The sequence below is a fragment of the Macrotis lagotis genome, chromosome 1 (assembly GCF_037893015.1).
Source record: "Macrotis lagotis isolate mMagLag1 chromosome 1, bilby.v1.9.chrom.fasta, whole genome shotgun sequence".
Classification (NCBI taxonomy): Eukaryota; Metazoa; Chordata; class Mammalia; order Peramelemorphia; family Peramelidae; genus Macrotis; species Macrotis lagotis.
Genome location: NC_133658.1, coordinates 123955103 through 123974756, shown reverse-complemented (window position 1 = coordinate 123974756; position 19654 = coordinate 123955103). Strand labels below are relative to the sequence as shown.

General features: G+C 34.7%; 2 long non-coding RNA genes across 3 annotated transcripts in view; both read right to left on the bottom strand.

The window, feature by feature from the left end:
* Nucleotides 1-19654, bottom strand: part of LOC141502595 (uncharacterized) — a 221522-nt gene that overhangs the window by 85521 nt on the left and 116347 nt on the right. The gene's annotated exons all lie outside the window — the stretch shown is intronic.
* The window catches only part of LOC141514126 (uncharacterized), a 30674-nt gene continuing 19660 nt past the window's right edge, over nt 8641-19654 (bottom strand). Inside the window, exons 2-3 of the long non-coding RNA XR_012475950.1 lie at nt 15711-15910; nt 8641-11198 (exon numbers count right to left, since the gene is read on the bottom strand). This is a non-coding gene — a long non-coding RNA (uncharacterized LOC141514126). The remainder of the gene's footprint in view (nt 11199-15710; nt 15911-19654) is intronic.

The window sequence follows — 19654 nt, the reverse complement described above, 5'->3', positions numbered from 1 at the left end:
AGCAACCACAGCAAAAGGACAATTTTCTCTGATGCTCTAGCATAGTCCCATTAATCTCTTTAATTTATAGATGGATATAGACATAATACAAATATACATTGCACATCATGCAACTCATTAATACTATTGAGAAAGTGGTTTGACTCATTTTTCTCTTTGTTTGAAAATAGAGTAAAAATCAATCCCTTCATATGTCTATCTCTTGAAAGTTTTCTCTTTCTTCAGGACCTGCTCAGTTGATACTGTCATGAAGTCTTCCCTCATACCCTCATCTGAAAGTTATCTCTCGCTCCTTTATTTCATATAACATCTGGTCTAGATTTTTTTCTTTGCTCTTGTCATTTTCTCTTTGTATCATACTAACTTACATACTTTGATCCACAGGGTAGATTATAAACCCCTTGAGAGCAGGGCATGGGTCCTTCTTCAGCTCAATTCTTTTCACATAATAGGCACATAATGCATACTTGTTGAATTGAATTATTGACATTCAATACCATCTGCACAATCAAGGTATACCAATGCCTTGAAATCAAATTCCAAGTTTCCATGAAGTCATTTTGGCCTTCTCTTCAGTTTCCTTAGGTCTAGTTTACCACCCAAATAACCAAGCAATTGTTTTCATCACCTCCACCCCAGGGTACAAACTGTTGTTAATAATGTAGGCAACACGTGTTGACAATATTACATTTCTTTTAAATAATGGGTTGTAGGGTGTTAGGCTAACTAGCTCCCCCCCAGAAATTTATTGGCAGCTGTTTATATGGTCACCAATAAAAATGATGTGCTCTAGCTTGGCCTCAAAATTTCTACCATCCCTAGGACAAATAGATGATTACTTGACTTCTTCCTCCTAGTTCTCTGCATTTAATATTTACTACCTGGGAATGATAGAATCTAAGAGATGAACAGAGTTTTGGAGATCAAGTCCAACTTCCTGTCTCATATAGAAATCCCTTTGTCCAATTTTAGCAGATATTCAGCATTGAGTTCATTATTTCCCATGCTAACCTGTTGCACTATTATGCAACTCAAGTTTAAAGAAATATTCTTATGTTCACATGAAAACTATCACCCTGATTCCTTTTCTCATGAAGTCCTACTTCTGTATTTTGAAGCAACATAGAAGCCACTTATTTCTTTTTTCATGAAAGGATGCTTATTTTAATCCCGTTTAGCCAATTACACTCAATAGAAAAATGGTGAATGTTTGTGGAAAGCCTTCAAACATTTGAAATTATTTTCATCAGATTTCCTCTTCATCTTCTCTCATCTAGGTTAAACATTCCTACTTTCTTTTTTTTTCATTATATGATTTCTCTTCATTCTGGCCACCCTTCTCTGATATGTTCTAATTTCTCAATGTCATTGTTAAAAAAATCTGTAACCATTCTTCATATTTAGTCTAACTACTATATTAGTGGAACTGTTGTATAGATTAATGTTTCTTTCTTGTCTTACTAGTTTTCCTTTAGTCCATGTTTATCTTTTCCCCTCAAACTAGAATATATGCTTCTAAAGACTTTCTTATTCTTTGTTTTTATCAAAAGTACCTAGCAATAAACATGCAACAAATGTTCAATATGTTCAAAATTTAAAAGAATTTCTTGACGCAAGCCAATAGCAATTTATCTTACAGACCTCACCTGGCACAGAATAATACAAGATTAGAGCCTATTTATGGATGTCATATTAGCCTATAAACTCCTTGAGTTCACACACAACATTTCATCTTAGTTTTGTTTCTCTCTTTATGTTTAGCACTATTCTTCAGACACAGGAAACACCCAATAAATGTTGATTGATTGTTCCTTTCTGACAAAGTTGGTGACTCCATGTCCAAAAGAATCATAAAATTAGTCTTTCATTCTTCTTCAGGTCCTTTCCTGTGAAGTCTTTAATGGATTCAACCCAAGGAAGCATGACTTACAATCTGAGAGTCTCTTCTATCAGACCATCTGCATCCAAGGATGTACATATGGGAAGGAGAGATGGTAATGAATTATGATCCATATGTGCCATATATAGTTGGTGCAAACCAATACTGTGACTCACAAATATATGATCTTTCAAATAATGTTGGATAAGATCATGAATTTAAACTCAAAGGGACTTAGCCAACCACTAGTACAAATCCCTCATTTGATGGTCCACGATTACACAGCTAGTATATTTGAGGCAGAATCTAAAGCCAGGTCTTCTGGCTTTCTGTACACTCTACCATGATTCCTCTCCAATGACCTGAGTCATATCTCTCCTTGCTTCCTTCTAAATATTTTGTGAATATTTCAAATTTCAATCAAGAAATAAGTTCTGTGTCCATTTTACATTGTTGTCCCCTTGCAATGTCTTCAAATATCAATTTTCTCCTGGATATTTCTGAGATAAAAATTTTGGAGTGGTAAATGAGTGTCTCAAGCCTTGGAGGAAAGAACAGTTTCTTAAGTTTGTTCAAATTGCCTTTTTGATCATAAGGAAATAGATGTTAAACTTTTCAATTTGTGAATATGTTTTTTGGTCATCTCAGCGAAGATGTCAAGAATCTATACTTGACAACAAAATCTTATGCACTATTTGATGACTTCATCCTTTCTCCTTTCTCCTTTCTCCAAGTGCACTACAAAGTAAGGATAATCTTTTGGAAGAGTCTCTCAGGTTTTCCTTCCTCCAACTTTTGACTCCTAGGCTCATCAGAAAATACTCACTAGAAAATACTTGACAAAGTCATGATCCTGGATAATTACACAAAGGCAGAAACGTATCTAACATAAATTCATTGAAGACTTTCAGTCTTTATATTCCTTCCCTGGAATGATTTGATTCACTATAATCATTGAAATCCCAAGTCTCTCCTATTTACATGTCATTAAGCCCTTGTTGAAACAAGATTACTACTTCATCTTAAGGTCTAACACACGCTATATCTTTCAAACTAGATTTTCAATGATATGCTGACACCTCACATGTCATGCCACCCAAGTCAATAATAGCGAATAGACCTATTTTCATCACATTATATTTAAAATATCTGACTTTTGGTTATTCATGGTGACAGGAGACCAAAGAGAAAAAATGCCTAAGAATATCTTTTTGAGGGTTCAACAAAACTGAATTATTTTCTGACCAATGCAGGGCACCTGCTTTTTGAAATTCTGACATTTTCCTCCCAGGTTACATTGGTATTTTGGCACTTTTTTTAAATCAGGCCCAGAAATGAAATGAAAATGGTCCCAGTAGCTTTTCATGCCACCTTCTTTGACTAAAATGTAACAAATGTGAATTATTTTTACTCATATATAAGTATGACTTTATCTGTATAGACAAGGTTTTTCATCATGTCAAAGTGTGGGACAAAGAATCAGGGGGACATTGTATCAAGGGTTTGAAAGAGTATATAACATGAAACAGCCCCTTCCATCCAAAAGAAGATTAAATATACTTTGGAACACACTAATCATAGTTCCCTTTTCCCCTAGAATTAAAAGCAAGGCTATAGCTAAGCTATCATGCTTGATATGGAGGTGACAATAGAAGTTGTAGAAAGTAAAACAAGACAGTGAAAAGGGCTAGCTCTGGAATCAAAAGACCTCAGTTCAAATCCTGCCTTTGACCCTTATTATCTGTGTGACCTTATATAACATACTTAACCTCTTTGGATCTCAACAGTTTGCTCATCTGCAAAAGCACAGGAGGAGGATTAGATTGTATCTGAGATCCCTTCCCGATTGAGCCATATAATCCTGTATTCTGGATCAGTGATGTCAAATTCAAACAGAAATGGATCCCTGCTGGCCAAATACTGATCTAGAAAAGCACAAATTAACATTATCTGATGTATTACATTTTTTTAATTTTGTTAAACTCTCTCAATTTCATTCTAATCTTGTCTAAACTACCCTTGGGATTTTGCAGGCCACCATAGTCAATAGACTGGAAGTTTGACACCTCTGTCCTAGATAGACAGTCAAAGAATAGAAATATAGGAGCAGCCAGTCAAGTCAAGTAATACAAAGGTGTATATAGTTATTGAAAGTCAGAGAAGATAGCAAATCAGAAATCTAAGACAGACACTAGGAGAGTTTAACCTAGAATTTGAACCCAGATCTTGTGACTCCAAAGTGAATATTCCTTCTATTTCATGAAGCTTCCATATCTGCCTCTTTTCTAAATAATGTTACTTGTATTGTCTAGTTTTCAAGTTTTAATTTTAAAGCAGTTGGGTCGTCTTGGCAAAAATATGTCACACCAAAGAAGATAGATGTGTCTCATCTTCATGTCAATGAAAAATCCCAACACTGTATTCTCTCCAGTGGCAATGCTTTCTACCTCTATTTGCTTAAAGATTCATTTTCTCATCCTTCCTATTTTTTCAGCTTGAAAGTCCTTTGTGACTTAAGGACTCACTAGCTCAGGACAGATAATGTCTAGGTTAAGGTTGAGGCAAGGACAAAAGATGCCTAAAGAATCAGCTCTGACAGAAAATCCATGGTGTGCATGTTTCCTTACCAGGAAACTGAAGATATGAAATGCCATTTGAGTTCATGTTCCAAATTACCTTTCACAATATCAGCCCCTGCCTGCCAAGGAGGGAGGCTACATGGGAATTAGATGAAATGTGGTGGTGGATGCCCAGGCCTAGGAAACCAGCCAACTCTTTGGCATTTACTGGCACTGGTAGTTTATTTTATTACAATTCACTACAGAAGGCATTTCAGGAAGAGGTAGATCTGTCTTATTCCATATGCAAAGGATTTTAATGAACAAAGTACCAAAAGGCCCTTTCTACAAAGTGGTAATCAATAAGGCTAGTGATGTTGAGTCAACAGGCATTTATTAGTAAGGGATTCCTACAGCATGAATACCATTAGGATGACATTTTGGTCATAATCCTTGATTTTTCCAGTCATGCTTTTTGAAATATTGTGTAACTTACCTTTATCTTTATTTTTAGGGTTTTTTTAATATTCCATTTCATTAAATTCTATAAGCCCTATGAGGTAGACTGTGACCTCCCTGAGAGCAGGGAACTACATTTTACCTCTTTTTATATTACTAGGATGTATCATATAATAATGAATAATAAATGGTTATTGCCTAGCTGACTGACTAGTAAGGGAATATTTTATTTCAAAGTCACAGATAAGGAAACTGAGGCCAAGAGAGGTGAAATAGTTTGCCCAAGCCCAAAAGACCAGTTAGCAGTAGGACTAGGATTAGAGGCCATTGCTACTTATTTCTAAATGAAGTACCTTTCCTACTATATTATGCATCCCAATAGAATATTCAATAAAACCATACACATCATGGAATTATCTTTCTTGTGGTAAGTTGAGTGATAGATTATCCTGATTAACTCAAGGAAGGATAACCCTAGTGAGGTCCTATTCTTATCATATTCATCAGTGTCTTCATAAATTTCACTTGAAATATTACCTGTTATCCTAGTATTTAACATTCTAGGGCAGAAGATATTTATGACAATGTATAAAAATGTCTGAAATGTGCTGAGACTATGACATAAAAATATAAATAAAAAAGCTGGCACTGCCTTCAAGGGCTTTATTTTTTCCTAGGTAATACAATAGAGTAGTAAATACAATTATTAGTAGTAATGATAAGAAATAAAAATAACTACAATAAAAACAGAGCAGAACAAAGTGCATTAGATAAGGATAGACAAAAAGTTATGAGTTTTCTCAAGAAGGAGAGGTCACTTTTGACTTAGGGAGATTAGAGGAGATTTCATCGAAGACATGGCATTTCAGAAGACCATTGAAAGATAAATGCACTTTAGTAGGCAGAGGTTATGAAGGAAAAGGACATCCCAAGCCTTAGGAAGAGCATAGAAGCATCAAATTGTGAAATGTGTTTGAAAGATATCTAGGTAACGACAGCAAAAGCATGAACTGCTTGACAAGATGAGTTGGAGACAGATTACAGAAGTCTTTGAATGCTAGGCTAAGGAATGCAGAGTCCAAAGGAAACTCAAAGTGATTGATCAGGGGAGTGACATGATCAGAATTGGTTTATAGAATATTTTGTAGGGGGACTGAATGCAATAAGCAAGACCAAGGAGGAAGTTGCAAAGTTTCAGGAAAGAATTAATGAAGGAGAACTTGCAGCAAGATGGTGTAGGAAATGATTACAGAAGAACTCAGTTTCTAAATATTCATTTTCATCATTATATAGGAAGGAAGGAAGGAACAAAGGAAAGAAGAAATAGAAGGGGAACAATTTTTAAAATATAATTTTTCTGGTAAAGGTAAGGAAATGAGCAAGAAGAAAAAAATGAATTCCGAAAGCAAGAATAGATTTTATGATTATGAAGATACTGAAGTCCCAAGAAAGAAAAAAATCAACACTAATAATGATTCAATAAATGAAACTAAATTTAGCAAAGAAAAATCCAATTAGACTATAATCACTTTAAAGAAAATTAGGGAGAATATAGTAATAGTAAAGCAAGAGCTAGCCTTCCTAATAAGAGAGGTATCATTGGTAAAAGCAGGACAAGAAAAAATTGATAACAAAAGAGTATAAAGAATATGGTGGAAAATTTGAATGAAGGAGTCAATGATAAATAAAATTCTAAGGATATAGTGTAAACTAACATAGGTAATAGAACCAAATGGCAAACAGGAATAAAGCAAAACTCAAATGGGAAACAAAGGTTTGAAAGCTTTATAAACACAAAAGAGTCCCAGAGCATCAAAATCAGATAAGCCATTTAGGAATTATCAGGTTACCTGAAAAAAATACACCTTCTCAAAAAAGACTGCTATTTTTAGGAAATTACTCAATAAATTTTTCCATACACAGTATGATTAAGAAACAGATGGAAAAACTTCACAATCACTGAGTGAAAATGTCAGATTCAACTCATCCAGATATAATCTTGTTAAACTCTAGAACTTCATCAACCAAGAAAAGAGTTTTAAAGCTGCTTGAAAGAAAAAAACGCTTATTATGGAACCCCAATTTCAATGACACAGGATTATTCACCCAATATAAGGAAAAAGAAAAATATGGAAGTAAATCAAGGGAAAAGCAGTGAATTTACTGAAGAATCTTCTACCCAGTGAAATTATAAATAATATTTGAACTTAAAATATATTTTGAATGCTTACATTTCAAAGAATTTCTGTAGGAAACTGACAACTTGGTTGTTTTTCATCTGCATCTTAGTTTATGAAAACATCTCCAGATAACTGACCAAGACTCTAGTCCAGGAGAGGACAATTTTGAATCATTTGAAAGAGATTTCATGTAAATACTATAGAAAGTTACCAACAAAACAGTTTGCTGAGGGGTGGGTATTATGACATAGAATTATCTTAAGGGATAGGAGAATGGGGTTTGATGTATTATTTATTATAATTTGTTATGAAGAACAAGGACAAATTCAGAGTTTTTATCTATAAAGACTTCAGGAAATAAGGCGACAAGCTGGTCACCTTGTCTCTTTTTTGTATTTTAAGTAAATTATATCCCTAGAAGAAAGTACAGTATTTTAATCTTCATTCTTTCATATATATATATATATATATATATATATATATATAGTTATTATGTTGATCATAGTTCTGAAGTATATGCTGCTAATTCCTGTTGTTGGGGAGACTGAAACTGGAGGATCCCTTGAGTTTCAGAGTTCTGAACTACACCAACATGGTGAGCCCTTAGAATAAATGTTGCCCAAAGAGAAGTAAACCAATCTAGATTTTTAAAATGGAGCAGGCTAAAGATCCCATATCAATTGTATTGAGACTGCTTGGTGAAGAACTGCCACACTTTCAGAATGGGTTATGGACAGAGGGAGAAGGAATAGAAGAGGGGAAAAAAAGGAGAGAGGCAGGGAGAGAAACAGAGAAACAGAAAGACACAGAGACAGAGAAGACTGTAACAAAAAATAGACAAAGACAGAAGAGAGTAGGAGGAAATGAATCTAGGAAGCTGATCATATGTAAATTTTGCACAGGGTCAACAAAAGTGGAGGTCTGGGAAGATCTTCAGGGGTCTGGGATTGAGGGTGAAATGCCTTCAGAATGACAGCATTGCTGTATCATCCAGGACCATCAAAAAACAGAGACTTCAACTCAATTGACAGATGTTCAACAGCAAAGTTCTTATGACAAGTAAAGATTTAAAAAAATTTGCTTGGGAAAATGGAAAATAAATCAATAAATAAATACATATTTTTAAAAAATTAATGAGAGTTTGAACCAACATAATGGTAATGAGAATGAAGAGGACGAAATGAGTATGAGGGATGTTATGGAAATAGATTATATAACCATTGATGCTTAGCTAGATATGTGATGAGAACAAATTATACCAATCTCAACGCAGCTGCTGGATGGTCAACTGAAGAAAGGCAGCTGGTTATGAGAAAAGGGAAAAAATGCTGCCAAAGAGTGTTGATACATGAGGCAAAGCAGATAATAAAACTGAAATTGAGAATCCCATTGCCTTAATGTTCAAGGTAGATGTCTTGCAATTGGACAACTCAAGGAGTTGACTCAAGGAGCAACCTATATATTTAGACCTTTTTTCAATGACTGTAAACAGGCAAGTTAGTTAGTCATCACTCAAGCCAAGTGACTTAAGTATGATAGAAATGATCCAACTGTTTGGTGGAGGTTGTCCAATATTGTTTGCACAATTCTCAGAAATAGAATTTTAAAGCTAAATTTGGGTAATTATTGGGTCAAATTAAAGACTTAGAGAAATGGTCAGAGTTTAACTCAACTCTGACTCCTATATGAAGGAGAGGGTTTAATTTTATATCAGTTTTATAAGCCTGTATCCTAATATCTGATTAAAACAACATTATTCTATGACTGGCCCTCTAGCAAACAGGACACTGATCTTGGCCCAAACTAAACTGTCAGATAATCTTCTGCAACCTCACTAAAGATTTTCTGTCTTTTTTTTCCCTGGGTGTTGGGCCTGAAACAGGTTTGGGTCTGTTTCCTATTTTACTATGAAAGAAGACTAATTCTATGAAAAATATGAGTCCTTGGAAACAAAATCTCAGTCATCCCACTGACTGGGGTTTTCTTGCAATTGGAATGTTGCTTTTTAAAATTAAATTTGAGATTCTTTGGAGAGAGTTTTCATTATGATGATCCATCATTCTCAAAGACATTTTGGTAAGCAAAAAGAACCTTCCTTTTTAAGAATCTCTTCTCTGGAGGTGGGGAAACAATTTTCACCTTACCAAATTTCCATAGGAAAGCCAAGAAGAGTTTTCACCAAAGGTCAAGGAAGGTTTTAAGAGCACAATTTTCCATTTCTTATCTGGGCAAAGAAACTATTTGGTGCCTGTAATTTCAATTTATTATCCCCTCTCTCTATGAGTCTTTATTAATTTCTTTTATATCCTGACCCAACTGTGCATCTTTATGTGAATGTTTTCTGGTATGTGTACATTCTTTCATTGATCTAAAAACCATTTATTAAGCACTTTCTAAGTGTAATGTAAGAAGCATCCTGATGTGGCCAAACTTTCTGGCTTTGGCATCAGGTAGAATGGAATTAAGTCTAGTCTCTGACATGTACAAGCTACACATCAGATACATACAAGCTATGTTTATCAGCAAGTCATTCATCCTCTCAGTGTCTCAGACAGACAACCCTCTAAGATTATAAAAGTTATAGATGAGTTGCTGATCTGAATTGGTAGAGGGAGTTTACACACCATGAGTTCTACTTCATTAACAAAATCATAATTTGAGACTCCATCTCTCTGCCCCAGACTCTGAGTAGGGAGATGACATATGCATAATATGCAATAATTATACAAGAATAGAATAAAATAGCATAAAAGAGATAGAGAGAAGAGCATTTCATGAATAAAAGATTAACATAAGTAGAGATAAAAAGACAAAAAATTCACTTGGCAAAGGACAATGACCATCAAACTGGGCTTGAATATTTTGTGTACATGTGTGGTATTGTTTGTTCATACACCTATATGTGGATACTTCATTTTTTTTCCTCTGACAGTTTTTCCTTTTCACATAGTTATATTTTTTCCAAGAGGGAAAAAACAATAAATATTCCCACACTTGTGCTAATATCTTCACCTAGGACTTTTATTAATTTTCTAGAATCCTCTTGCAGTTCCCCTTTGGGACCTATTCCACCTATTTGTCTGGATCTTTTGATCTGGAAGTGGCTTTATAGTTATGAAGCTGCCCCTCAGATCAAGGCCCCAGAAAGCTGAAGCTGACCCATCTTTCCCTTCAGCATGGGATCTTGCAAGCATCAAGAAGAGAAAAATTTACCTGTGAACACACTTAGGCTTCCGTCCAGGAATACCCAAGACTAGGTCTTAAGATTAGAGGGGAAGGGGAGCCCAGGAGTTTATTTCCAAAGCCAGCCAAAAGGCAAACCCTGCTATTCTCACTATATGTGTGAAATTTTTACACAGCTGCAGGCCTTGAGGAGCCTTGGTGTGAAGAGGGGGAGGGAGGCAAGTCGAAGGCCAGATCCTGAGTTCTACAGAGCCAATGTCATGAAACTTTGGAGACATGAATCACAATCCAGCTCCACGGGTGCTGAGTTGAGGAGTCTCCGTGACCGGCCCCTGCCGAGCCGGGTTTTCAGATGAATAGGCGTCTCTGAGCAGACTTCGGGTGAATGATGTAACACTCCCACAGATGGCATTGAAAAGTTATGCTCGGCTTCAATGAGACTCTGAATCATGTGGGCCCCGGGTGATAAAATTTACCCATGAAGTTGAGCAAAATACACATATTCTGATTTTAGATGCATGGGTAATCAAAGATAGCAGCAGCGCTCATGACAACGTGATCCGTTATCAGAAACCAAAAGCAGCTGGTTGGGTTTCTGAACTTTCTACACACAGGAACGCATCTGGTTGCAGTTTGTTGCAAGGGAATAATTTTTTTAAAACAGTTTTACTCAGCCCAGCAAGGAGAATCCAGCTGGAAGAACCTTCCCCCTAGCTCCCTGTTTAAAGTACCATCTCTGCCTCATCTTAAGGTTCCATTCATAAAAGACCGCTAAAAATAATATCATCTTTCATCGTTGACACCGTTTCTGTTCAGTCGCAGGGTGAGCTCTTTTGAACCTCAGGAAGCCGTGAAGAGGGAAAGCCGACGAGCCAGGAATGAGGAGGCTGGGAGTTTGCAATCGGCCGACTCCTGCTGCTGCCCTTCCCCGTGCTATGACTGGACAGACCATATGGATGAAGGAGAGAAAAATCATTTTTAATGGATTGTCTCAGAACTGCTTTTTTTTTTCCTAAGATGGCACGAAGTTGAAGTATCGACTATAACTTTACATTAATTTCAAAGGCAGGAATATGCCATAATTTATCCCTTTGGTTCCACTGACCATCAGCAATTGTATCCATTTTCTGCCTTAGGGTAGAGCACAGTTAAATGATGATATACTTCCTCCCCTTGACTTTTGCTTCCAGTCTGGTTCAGCAGTCTCAACCAGTCACTTCCTGTCTCCCCTGTTCCACTGTCTGGCACTTATTTCAGACAAGTCAATATGTTTAAATTATATCTGAACCTGGTGTAATTAATCATAAAGCTTTATGCTTTGTAATGTTTTTTTCCACCTAACTTCTCATTGGCATTCTACTGAATCAAAATTAAAAAAGAAAAAAGTAGCTCACAATGCACCATGAATGTTACTTGGGTTCTTAGGTCCTATAGGCTGAGCCTCCCTTAGATTTCTGGCTGCCTGAAGATGGCCTTTTCACTCTTTAAGAGTTAAAAAAAAAAAGGAGATTACATTTCATGAAATTGCAGGAAGACCAAAGGAAGAACTGTGTTAATGGGAATGGGCTTTAGTGTTCAGAAACAACCTATTTGGAAGCATAAAAGTCAGGTAATGAGCATATCTCATTTTGCAAACAAAGCAGTGGCTCTGAGGATTACTGCATAATGATGCCATAGGCCTGTATTGGATACATGCTCCTTAAGATTGATAGAAGCTTCTTCCAAACTAATTGTGTTCTCCACTAGTTTTAATGGCTGCATTATATCACATGTCCTTTGTGCTCAGTTACATCATTCATATCTAGCCCAAGATTCATACCAATAACTAGTAATGGGGCCTAGATCCTCATGGGAATGGAACTGTGCTCAATCTCCCACCTCACAGTGAAATATTTTCCAGTTAGAAAGCATCTGAGGCTACCAATCGAAAAATCTCAGCATATAATAGAGAAAGAGGAACACTAGAGTCCAAAGAAATGGAGCAGCAGTTTAATTTCATTTCTAGAAACAGTGAATTATTTGAATAGTTTATAGAATTTAAAAGAATCATGAATATTTAGCTCTATACTGTCAAGGAACTTGAGGTCTGATGTAGGGGTCAACCAGAAATCTAGTTGGAAGCTGAGACTGTGTCTCTGGCATCACTTTGCTAAGATAGAGCAGTTTGAGGTTTCCTGTCTCTCCTCTTTCTGCTCTTCAACACGACCTCCCTATTTGGGCAAGAGAATCTTTGGATAAGCAACCAGATAGATCAAGAGAATAATGAGAAAGATTGAATCTGTATTGTGCTTTCCATCTCAACAAATGTATGAAACACACAGTACTAGTAGGTTTTCCATCATCAGTTAGGGAAACTAAGGCCTAGAGAAGTTATGTAATTTGTAATTTGCCTAGTGTCAGAGCACAGGTCTTACTCTAATCTCTCTAAAATAATTTAGTCATATGTTGTAAGTGCATAAAGAATGGTACAAAGTCCCATTGACTGGGTGATTCTTGAAATTTTTGAGTTTCACAGCTAATGAACTTATCTAACCTTGAGAGAAATTTGGAATTACACCCAAATGGCAACAAAAATGTGCATACCCTTTGATCCAGCAATATAACTACTGGGTATATACCCTGAAGACATTATGAAAAAGGGTAAAAACATCACCTATACAAAAATATTCATAGCAGCCCTGTTTGTGGTGGCAAATAATTGGAAATTAAATAAAAGCCCTTCATCTGGGGAATGGCTTAACAAACTGTGTTATATGTATGTCATGGAACACTATTGTTTTATTAGAAACCAGGAGGGAAGGGAATTCAGGGAAGCATGGAAGGATTTGCATGAACTGATGCTGAGTGAGATGAGCAGAACCAGAGAAACATTGTACACCCTGATGGTGGTGTGGGGTGATGATCAACCTTGATAGACTTGCTCATTATATCAGTGGAACAATCAGGGACAGTTTTGGGCTATCTGTGATGAAGAATACCATCAGAGAAAGAATTGTAGAGTTTAAACAAAGACCAAAGACTATTACCTTTAATTTAGAAAAAAAAAACCCTGTTATCTTATTATGTAATTTTGCTATCTCTTATACTTTGTTTTTCTTCCTTAAAAGGATATATTTTCTCTCTCATCACGTTCAACTTAGATCAATGTATACCATGGAAACAATGTAAAGACTAACAGATTGCCTTCTGTGGGGGGGGGGGAGGAAGTGAGATTGGGGGAAAATTGTAAAACTCAAGATAAATAAAAGAAAAGATAAAAAGAAAAAAAAAGAACTGCCTTCATGTTTGTCTGTTAAAAAAACTTTAGAAATTTATAATTTTACCCATCCCTCTATAAATTTCTTTAAGTAGAATATATAGAAGTCACTATCACTTGTATCTATTTCTGAAGGAACAATGAAAAAACAAAGTTGTTTATTTGATAGTGATCTAATTATATTATGAACCATAAAGTACATTGCTTTTAATTACTTTGTGATATTATTATTAAATTATATCTTAGATTCTTTAAAAATGCTTCTATAAGTAATGATTAAATAAATGCATAAAATTAACACCAATATGAAATACACTTTTATCTTGTTTGTAGTTGTATATGAAGAATGCATTTATATTTCAACCATTGTCATAAGGTTTATACAGATTTTATTATATTTTCATCTATAGCAATAAATTTTAGTTACTTAGTATGTGTAACTGATAAGTGAACTATTAAAGTTTTCCTTTCTTCAAGTAAAAGTTTCACAGCTAGCTAGTTATCTAGCTCCATTACAAGAGGGGAATAACACTTTGGATTGAGATGATACACTGAAGCACTAAAGGTAAATTCAGAAATTTCCAAAAGATAACTATGAGAAAAGGGCAATTCATAAATGTAACCATCTAGCTTATCAAATTTCTGATAATGCTGTCACTGGAAATGTTCAAGAAGATATTAAATTTCTTGGGGAATAATCAATCAATAATCATTTATTAAATATCTACTATTCCAAGCACTGTGATAAGTGTTAAGAATAAAATAAAAGAGGCAAAAGATAATCCTTACTCTTAGAGAATTTATAATCTAATGGGGAAGAAAACATGAAAGTTATATATATATATATATATATATATATATATATATATATATATATATATATATATATATATAGTAAGCTATATTTGGGACAATAAACCAAAGGGGGATACTATAATTAAAAAGGATTGAGGAAATCTTCAGTAAAAGTTAGAACTTAGAAGAATCCAGAGATATTGGAATTTTGGGGGGGAAAGGTATGTATGTATGTATGTGTGTGTGTGTGTATGTGTGTGTGTGAGTGTGTGTGCATGAGATGATGATGATGTGATGATGATGATGATGATGATGATGATGATGATGACTGGACTTGTACTTATGAAATTCTCTATTGGATGGAATGGAGGATGGCTTAGAGTCAGGAGAAACTTGAAGTAGGCAGTCCCACCAGCAGGCTATTGCAAATATAACAGGTGTGAGGTGAGGATGACTTGTACTAGAGGTTGGAAGTGTCAGAGGAGGGAATGGGGCATGTTCAAGAGATGTGTCAAAAGATGAAATTGATGGGTCTTGGCAACAGATTGGATGGAAGTGAAATACAGTGAAAAATACAGAATGACTTTAATTACTCCATCATTGCATTGGGAACCTAAGGAAAGATAGAGTTTAGAGGGAAAGATAATGAGTTCTGCTCTGGATATGTTGAGTTTAAGATATCTACTGGACAGTTTGAGATGTTTGAAAGACAGATGGATATGAGAAATTGGAGGTCAGCAGATAGTTTGGAGCAGAATGGGAAGATTTGAGAGTCATCATCATAGAAACTTTAAATCCATGGGAGCTGATGAGATCATCAAATCATCAAATAAGGTATTATAGAGGGACACATATGGTTAATTATATTTTATGCTATTATATTGTATTGTATTATATCATACCACATATATTATTACATCATATTATACTATTCTGTGTTATGTTATGTTGTCATATATAATATCAAATCATAGAGTATCTCATAATTTTATTATAGCAAAATAATCATATAGGAAGCTGTACAAGTCATTGTTGTTCGCAAATGTTTACTTTGGGTACATATTTCCCTTAAACACTCCCTTGAAGTATTTTTCCTTGAAATTCCTTTCCCCCCCTTTTTTAAGGTACAATTTCTTTTTAAAATTCTTAAAAATTATAATGAAAAAGAGTCATCTGAAGAACTTTTATCATTTTAGGTAAAACTCAATGCACGTATTTGCTTTTTTATGAGTGAAAAAATTTTAAATAACTCTAACTAATTAACCTTAAGTACAATAAAACAGCAATTTTCCATTTTTGCTTTGTTTTTTGCCTCCACTAAAGTTTTATTTCAGTGTCTCTTCATGACCTTAATTTTTATATAATAATTTGAGTAAAATACAAACATAAATAGGTCTTACCAAGATATGAAATATATTTCTGATGATAGGCTATCCTGTGGACATATTGTGTAGTGATCAGAATAATTTGGAGAAGAGTATCACCAGCATGCTCTTTATCCTTATAGGTATCACAATAATGAAAGTAGCAGAGATCATTCAATCTGTATAGCACTTTTGAACTCTGAATTTAAGGTCTTCACTTTCATAAACCAAACTGCCTAATAATCAGAAGAAATAGTTGTGATTAATACTGTGTCAACCAACAATGTGAAAGTAAGATCTGTCATAGGGTGATACTCTGCTGAATATAGTACATAGCTAAGCCTCAGGTACCAAAGTCCATTATCCAAATAGCATGTTTTATTTTCTCCTGAGATTTGAAGTCCAAGTCAAATAGTGAATGATGCAGAAGTGAGAGTAAAGCATTTTTTCAAATGCCAAAAGCTTGTATGTGTTGTGGATATATTAATGGTTACCTCCCAAGGTTATTGTGAAGATAAAATATTATGTGTGTACAGAGAAAAAAAACCATCTGAATGGGTTTTACATATTTGTAAATAGATATTATTCATAACATGTAATAGCTTTACATGTTTCACTCAGATGGCTCTATAATGACAGGAGACCATTAAATTTTTTTAGATTTGGATCACAGTAGATAGAATTAATTGGTAAATTTATATTGTTTTGGACAACATGATGCTTACATAGTTAATGGGATCTTGAGACTCTAAAGTCTCAAGTCATATCTACAATTGACTGTTAATAGTCCACAGAGCAGTAAACACTCCCCACATGGCTCACCACTGCTAGTTCTCATAATCAATATGGATTGCCACAGATCAATTCCTATAACACATTTCAAATGTTAAGAGTCACAACTTAGAGCCATACAGATTATGCTTGCCATTGTGAGGTCCATTTTAATTTGCCCATATATAGATCTTATGTGATGTAGCACATAGAGTAAACTTGAACTGAGGAAGAATTGGGTTTGAATCCTAACTCTGAAATTTAATACATGTGACCCTAGACAAGTCAGTTTACCCTCTCTGTGCCTCAGGCAATTTATAAGAACTTAATTACCAAACTGTAAATGGCTTGTATTGGTGAAGGGTGTTCCCACACCAGAACATTTTCACTCTGATAGAATCACAGGTGCTTTGAGGTATTCTTAAATTCTGGTCCTTTCATGTCTCCATCTATCATGTACACATGGGTGTTTGTGTATACCCTGATGGCTTGTATACAATGTATAATTCGTGGTTGATATCTGAGACTCTATGGCTTCCTTGAAATTCCAAGACTTGACTGGAAGACCTCCCAGAAAAACTTAGTAAAATATTTCATATAATGCCAAAACACAAAAACATGTATATGTGGGTCTTTATAATAGAAGCTTACACCAGCAAAATGCAAACACATATATACATCACACTTAAAGTGGTGGTTGTTTTGTTCAGCAGATTCCATGTTGACAATGTCATGTAATAACTACATCACCGGACTTTGATTCAGGAATACCTAGGACCCAAGTCTATCTCTAAAACCTGAGAGCTATGTAATCCTGGGCAAATTACAGCCTCTCTTAGCTTCAGTTTCTTCATTGAAAAAGCACCTATATCACAAGGAACTATCAGGATAAAATAAGATATAATATGTAATAAGTGATTAGTAAACCTCCCAATTACTAAATAAACATGAACTTTTATGCTCTCTTCATGACATTCTAAGAATGTGACTCTAGTCTTCTTGAAAATAAAAATGGGTATATATGTGCATGCATGCATCAGATCATACATACACATATATGGCACATACTTAAACATCCACTTTCATATATGTAATACCATACAATTAAATATTATGAGATAATCATTAGATTATGTTATAATATAATAAATTATAATGGTACATGTTTTGATATATGATACAATATTAATATATTTGTGCCAACACAGGAATTTGTTTTGCTTGACAGTGCATGCTTGTTAAAAGGATTTTATTTTTCTTTCTTTTTTCACCAGGGTAGGGTGGTTGGAAGGAGGAGAAAAAAATAACTTTTGTTCATTAAAAACAAAATTTTAAAATAATAAAATAGGGCATGAGCTTATCTATACATTTATAAAACCTTTATAAAATAAAACTTTTAAAAACTTTAGTTTGAAATATGAACACAGGCTTATATGAATTTTCCTTCTTGTCTGAGTAAACTTTTTTTGGTTAGTTTTTGTGAGTTCTGGACATTAAAGGAATTTGATAAAAATCATTTCATTTGTCATTTCTTCAACAAAGAATTTTTATTAATATTATACTAAAAATAATTTCTGAAATTTAGTTATTACAACTCTGTTATCTCATGCTAGATAAAAAGGACTTTGACATTCATGGAAACTTCATAAACAATGTAAACTTCACAAATGAAAGAAAGGAAGAAGAAGAACGGTGACTCAATGGTAAGCTTTTCTTTGTCCCAGACTCACGACTGTCAGAATGGATAGCAATGGAACCACATTTTCCCAGCTGGATATCTGGGCTTGGCAGCTGCCACTGTGGCCCCACAAGGTTGTAAATGTCGGTTTCAATCCAGGATTAGGTCAGAAAGAGGAGAAGCAACAGGATTCTATATGGTGATGCTCTTTGGATACATGTCATAGTCATGTCAATAAAAACTAAGGGACCATGCTTTGGAGTTGGTCAAGCAAAGTTTTGTGTAAGTTTCTTCCATGATGCTGAGCTAGTCCTATGGATACTTGTTAATAGATGACATTTTTACTTGTTAATATATGGTATTTTTTTCCATATGTAAATGAAAACAAACAAGAAATAACGAATGGTTTTGTATCTGAGTGAGTCTGACACCTTCATTCCAGATAAGGAGACAAACAAGTAGAGATAGAAAGAATTTGACAGTACTGAATAATTCAGTTCTTCAACTTTTGGTTGACTATTCCAGTTATTTTTATAACTATGTCTCTCAAACAGCTTATCATTGGGACTATATTCGTACCATGCCAGCTTGACAGATCCAGCCAGATTTTGTACTTTAGGAACTCAAGTCACCTCCATCTCATGATAAGACATTAAAATATCTCTTTTCTATAGGTTAAAATCATATAAGATTCATTTGTGCAATAATTCTCTGGTTATCAGTATTACACAAAGATGGCTAAATAGATGTTCTTATCTGTGATAAAGTTCTCCAGGTGCTCCTATTTGTATATGATATTAGACTGATTTCTTTGGCCCTTGGAATACTACACAAGATACTCATTTTCACAGTCATTCACAAAAAAAGAATCAAAAGGAAAAACCAAATGTATGAAGAAAGTATATTATATAATTATATATAGTATGTAAAAAGTATATTATATGAATATATAAATAAATATTAAGAATATTTATTTAGTGGGGTGGCCAATTCAATTAGTACATCTTCCTTAGGCAGACATAAATGAATAATGAGCTGGACCCAGAGCTGAAGAGCCAAAAAAAAAAAAAAAAAAAGACTCATCTGGATCACATTTGAGAAACATCATAATACTTCCAAAGATCCTAAGTTTCATCCAGCTGCTAAATTTGAGCTCTTTACTACCAGGATTCTTACAGTGGTGCTATACATCAGTGAATCATGGACCTCAGAAGATTCAAAATAGCCCCAATCTTAAAAAGCAAGTTACATATACCTTATAATAAAAGTTTGGTAGAAAGAAACTGTGTCACATTACCAATGATAACTCAAAAGCAAGATGGAATATAAAAGACTTCATCAAAGATGTGCATGACTGAGGGGGAAAAAAAGATATGGGCCAGCCGTGGTGAGAGTAAGGGAGAACAGATGGGCAGCACTGTTTGCACTAGTATCCATGAAATATTTAAAGACCCAGAGGGAGGCCTTGAGCACGTTGGGTAGATCCTCTGTGGAGGATTTATGGAGGGAATAGATAAGAATCCCACAACAC